Genomic DNA, 6197 nt, shown 5'->3' with positions numbered 1-6197 from the left:
AAAGACCTTTCAAAAAGCATCTCCATTTTTCCAGAGTTGTGTCAAAACCAGCAGACTTTTGCCTAACCGGCTACAGCATTCTGTAGAAACTAATGGTTTGTACTGGAGGACTAAGATTTCTTCAGGCCAGAATTGATCTTCAGAACTGTAGCTCTGGAAAATACAGCAATGAACCTTTTTTCCCTGTGCAGGCTGAGTTCTGTGTGTCTTGAGATGTGCTCAAGTTACCACTGTATTAACATGTTTGTCATATGACTGAATACACGTGTATATGTCCTGTTAGATGAGTACTATGCATGTATTCCATGGTATTGTTCTTTTGCATATCAGCCCTTTTAGATATGACAGGCATGTGTGTGATTGTGTATCAATGAGTTGCTGCCAGCAGCTCATGAAAAAGGGTGACAAAAAGCAAGGCTTCCAGGACAATCCATATCAGGACAATGCTGTCTACTCCATCACCATATCCAACAGGCCTTCAGGTAGGCAGGAGAAGGGCCTTAAATGTGACTGAATTGTTCTGGTTACCTGGGTCCATTCAGTCATTTTAGATTAGTTCATTTACTTAAGAATATCCTGAGCATCCTATCGAATGCATGTTGTCCTAGGAGAAGAAAACAGAGATCAGGACTAATCACCACAACTTCACCTTCTTCTCAAAGGACTCAAAAGTTGGGACATCTTCCTTGGAGTGTAAAACAGTGATCTGTCCAGGTCAGGAAGGGAAGTGAATCCAACCAAATGCTGTAAACATTAAGCTGTTATAGAAGAGATGAACACAGTCTCGTCTTTCACCCATACCTTAAAAGAAGTGACGGCAACTGCTATTTGTGAGAAGACTAATCCTATTGATTTTTGCTGAGCATAGTCTGAATGTGTCTTCAGGATAGAACTCTTTAGTGAGGTTGATCTGGAGGTTTGATGCAGACAGGAAATTGTTTTGAAAGCACAGTTCTAACTATGCAAAAATCAAAATTCTAAATGTCTGGAGAACATTATGGACTCACACAGGTCAGCATCCAAATAGCATGGTTACCTCTAAACTCAGAGCAGAATTTTTAGATCACACTTTTGAATTTAAATATGTAGTTTCTTGTAAGAATTGCTTTACAGTATCAATGGATCTAGATCATGGGACAAGTATAGCTTTAGATTTATTTTGTAATTTAAAAAGAGAGAGACTTCTTATAGCAATTTAATCAAATGGTGGCAATATTTACTGATAAAAAAACCAAGTAGCTATGCTCCATTTCTGCAAAATGATCCTTGGGTGTAACAAATATAACTTTGACACTTCCTAGAAATTGTTTAAAGTATATAGTCATAATGAAAGAGGAAGTTCTGCTTTGACAATAGGAGTCTGTGATTAGTAGCTTTTTCTTAATCTGAAAATTCATTTTCTGTGAAACACAACATTGCTCATGCTGTAATATTCTCCTTTCTAGCTTCTCAATGACTAAGAAATCAATAGAAGTGATGCTATGCATGTCATTGCTCTGCCACTTGTGTGATGTCTAAATATTTTCTGTATTTTGTAAAAGTATAACCTGAAAAAAATAAAGATGCAGATTTTTCCTCCAGCTCATGGAAAATTTTGGTTTCAGAGACCGGAATGAACTCAAGAGGTAAGAAGAAGGTTATCTGATAGCCAGAAATTTTCAGAATTGATGGTACACAGGAAGCCTGTGGACAGATGTGCAGTGTTCTGCTTTGGGTTCTGTTATGGGATAGCATTTATTCAGGTGATACAACATTAACAGAGGCAGTTTCAGAGTGACATGGGCTTTTTACACAGGTAGAAGCAAAAGAAAAAAATAATATTTCATACAGGTCTTATTTCATACCCTTTAGGGAAACAATTAACAATTTTTCATCATCTTCAAGATATTCAGTATAATAATTACGAACAATTCAATGTGTTTCTTCAGTCTGTGTAACTAATATGTTTTCTCTTTAAAGAAATTATGTTACCTCCATCAAAAATTGTTTGTTAGAGTATAGCAGAGTCCAAGTATCCAGTGACCATAGTGGGGTTGTTAAAATATGTATCTGCCAGCTACAGAGTTAATTTTATTAAGAATAGGGATCTTATTGATGAGGCAGTGTTTTGCCTGGATTAATCTGTGTTTACTGTCTATGGAAACCTTGTTTCTCCGATAGGGCTGGGCTCAGAGCCAAGACCTTGGTTCAGGTCAGCACCTTCTGCAGAGGCTTTAAAGCTAGCTCAGCAATCCAAATAACTCCCTGTGGAGCAATTCAGGACAATATTTTCCCCAAACTCGGCAGCCAAAGTAGCCTTTTTGACCTTGTTCAGAAATCAAAGGTTGCAGCTTCTTGATTAACTCAGTCTGGCATCATTAGCAAATACCTGTGCACCTAACATGCATTTATCTGCCTGAGATCTTGAACCTTTTTAGAAGCTTTCCAGGCTCTAACGGGAGATCTGTAGTCACCAAAACAGTGGAGTTTTGACTGCTGGAAAAACAGCATTTGTTTGCTTTCAAGAGTGCTCTTTGAGTGCTTTTATTAAAGTAATATGAATGGTCATATCATTGACCATGTTTGTTCTCAGTCCCATTTTGTCTCCTCTTTAGAACCTTGTCTGAAAACTCTTTTCTGATGGCCTTTTCTAGAAGTATTTTACTCAGACAAGGAGGAATATATATCTCACAGATGTCAAAACTTTATTTCTTCTAGTAATCTATTGCTTCAGTACTCAGCTAAATCATTATCACTGCACTAAAGCTGATTGTAGAAGCTAGAATATTTTTTTCCCAAAAAATATTTTTGAAAGGTCTTTGCTGAGGAATTGAAGTATTCTTCAGATGATTTTTTTTTCAGTAATGGTCCAAAGTTGGTATCTCATCAGATTGCCCACCTGACATTTGCAGCCCGGTTTATAAGCTGATTTGAGGACAGTAATCACAATGCTTCTGGAACAGTGTTTTGTAGGTTCAAAGCACCTCATCAGAGTTTTTTTCTAGGTCCCTGGTCTACTGGTCAGTAAAAGGAGCTAAAGATGTTAATCACAGCTTCTAGGTTTATAATTTCTTGGATAACAGAAATACTGGTGTACATAGTTGCATGTAGGGCGCTAGTTGTGCTGTACCAATTAGGAAAATGAGGACTGTAGTGGTATGGAGATGTGGGCTGCTCTCCCCAAAGCGTATCTCTTGCTTTGGAGAGGGTAAGAACTGGGAGGTGAGTTGGAACAGGAAGAAATTACACAGGATAAAAATCATCTTTTAGCATCCAGCTGAGCAGATACCTATAATGTAGCCATTCCAATAACTCATTTAGAAACATTTGGATTGACTTTATAGCTAGTTTTATAGTTATGTTTAAACTAGTTATATTTTTGTGTTTGGGCCCCGTCACCAGACAGTACTTAAAGCAGCATGAGGACCTTCCTAAGTATCAAGGTAAAGGGATACAGAAAAGAGGGGTGTTTAGACCACAGTGATCACCACAGTGATGGGTCTTGTAGTCACAATATCTAATTTAAGACAACCGTCTTGGCTGCAACTATGGCAACAAGACTTCCATTAGTAATTACACTACAGAGTCAGAATTGAGTATTTCACATGGGAAATAGCAAAGCTGGGTGGAAGAAAGCTTGAGATATTAGTAAATGGGGGTTTTGTGCGAACCGATAAAGATGCAAATGAACATGGAGAAAATTCTGAACTTGGTGATCTTTTCTTAGTCACTGTCTTTTCCAAAATTTGCCTTCATAGACAGCTTGATTGACAAATTTGCAAGGGATTGTTTTGTGAATCAAATTGATAGTAAATTCATATATTTAGTAGAACTAAAATTAGAGTAGCTGGTATAATGATGTAATATATATAATGATAGCCTTAAATAATAAAACTGGCTTCTTATAATTTGATTAAACCCTTCTTGGTAAATTATTTTATTAGATTAGTTGTTCACATCATTTTAGTACTGTTTGAACTATTTTGGAGGGGGAAAGGAACTTTTAAATTCAGATAAATGCTCAGTTTAGTACTTTCTTTAATCATTCAAAATCCAATAAATAGTATAATTTTAGAATAACCTAAGGTGTTTAATCAGTTTGATTTTATATTTTGCATATTATGTTCTCAATCCTGAGATTTTACATTACAAAAAACGTAATTTACTGCATGTGTATCCATATGTATTTTATTGACTTTCTCCAAATCTTTAGGCCTGCAAAATATGTAAGATAACCCATCACAGTGAAGGAATTTCCAGTGAGATGGCTATAAATTTACTTCAGAGTGAAGGGACTTCAAGGCTAAGGGAATTATTATTGTTGTTTAGTCCAACTTACTGTAGAGCACAGAGTTCTTGCTTAAATATTTCCTTTGGATCAGATAAAAGTATACATTTATCTAATATCAGACAAAATATATTTCACCAGTTTAATAGACAAATTTTATTTTTTTATCTTAGATCTACCCAACCTATTAATTGTTGCATTTTCCAGCAGAGTTGATAATCTTCAGATGGGCCTTCAACTCAAGCCAGCAGGGTTGAGGGAGAAGTAAGAGACACAAAAAGAGGAATAACCTTAGAACTGATACTCATTATATCCTCCTTGTTCTGAACATTGCTAATGCCTTTTGCCTAAACAGGCAGTGGGTAAGCTTAGCTTATGCCATTTTTTCAACTTTTTCATGAACTTAATTAGACAAGCGTCAGCCAGGAATATGTGCTTAAAAGGATAACAGAGCATAGTATATTATTATTGATTTGCAGCTTCTTACATGCAAATATTTCAACAAGAAGCTAACTCAGCTTTCTTAATACTATTAAAAACTGAGTTCAGCCATGAATGTATTTTGATTAGTTTTAGGGGGTATGATGCAAAATCAGAATTTACAGAAATAATGACTGGACACTAAATTTTGGTCTAAAAGTGCAAGTTGCTTGGATTGGAGTATCAAGAGGGAAAGGGAGAGGGGCTTAAAGGATAAGTTTTGTCATATCTTCAAAAGATATGGAATATTGTGAAGAAAGGAGTATAATCTTACATAGCAGCAGGTAAAGAATGAAGCTATAAATGGTAACCTTAGTAGTCCTATGTCTATTATGAACTCAACCTAATTTCCTGTTAACAAACTATTTTCTATCCACTCTCCAGTATAAAAAAAACCCCAAAACCTACTATAAGTGTAAACATTAACTTTAGCTCTGTTAATGTTTATCAGAATTCCACATGTAAAAGAATCCTATTAAAGCAGCTGAGGAAATAGATTAGCAGACATGCATGGAGCAGACAATGTTTAATTTTGACTCTTTTCCTTTCATGACCTCACAAAATGAGTTCCTAAAAAATGGAGCCTGAGCATTTGCTCAATCATAGCAACCAACCAAAAGGATTCTTCTTAGTACCTGTGAACTAGAATTCTATTTGCTTTTTCTTTTGTTGGTTTGTTTGAATGACAAATTTTACATGGGAATGACAGTTAAAATGGTGTTGCAAGAAGAAAACTGTGACCATTTTTACCTGAAGAAGGGAAAACCAGCTGCCAAGTGTACACTTTACACTGACAGATGCTACTTGTGAACTGGCTGTCTTTACCTCCATCTGAACTAAGTCCTGTAAGTAAAATTCATCAAAGTAATTGGAGATATTTTTGCCTGAACTAGTAATTTTAGGATTTTGTTAATAACCATTGAAGAGAATCAGGATTTCCCACTGTGTGAAAGACCCAGTGTGTGAAAGATATCATACTGTAAGAGGTCTAAAAAAGATTAGACATTTCATGATCCAAGACACCCTTTTACCCTCTAATATCTATAGAGCTCTGAAGTGGATAGCAGAGAGGTACAAGACTACACTGTAGATACATAAACTAAAGAGTTGAATCCATCCTGGAAATTAAATCCTTAATTTAGAAAAATCCATGGCTAACATTTTGATGACTTCATTAGGGACAGAATAGCAATAAGTGTTCTGAAAGGAATGTACACACTATATGGAAGGTAAGATTGTAAAGACTGTTTTTCTAATTTTCAACTTACATGATGGATGTAACTGCAAAACTTTCATTACATATTCGTTGGTAGGGAAAAAATTTTTGTATTGCATCGCAGCCCATAGAAAAGAAAAATGTGGAGATTTTCTTGTTCAAAGAATCATGAAAAGAGAGAAAGCTACTTCTGACATGATTTATTCAAAGAATGTCAGTAGGCGTTTTCAGAGA

At 35.7% G+C, this 6197-nt stretch overlaps 1 long non-coding RNA gene across 1 annotated transcript in view; it reads left to right on the top strand.

The window, feature by feature from the left end:
* Positions 1 to 5254: 5254 nt before the first annotated feature.
* The window catches only part of LOC126646900 (uncharacterized), a 58474-nt gene continuing 57531 nt past the window's right edge, over positions 5255 to 6197 (top strand). The window contains exon 1 of the long non-coding RNA XR_007630453.1: positions 5255 to 5592. This is a non-coding gene — a long non-coding RNA (uncharacterized LOC126646900). The remainder of the gene's footprint in view (positions 5593 to 6197) is intronic.

The sequence above is a fragment of the Myiozetetes cayanensis genome, unplaced genomic scaffold (assembly GCF_022539395.1).
Source record: "Myiozetetes cayanensis isolate MyiCay16 unplaced genomic scaffold, myiCay2020 scf4, whole genome shotgun sequence".
In the NCBI taxonomy this organism is placed as follows: Eukaryota; Metazoa; Chordata; class Aves; order Passeriformes; family Tyrannidae; genus Myiozetetes; species Myiozetetes cayanensis.
Note: the sequence above shows the minus strand (reverse complement) of the source record. Positions and strands in the feature narration are given on the sequence as shown.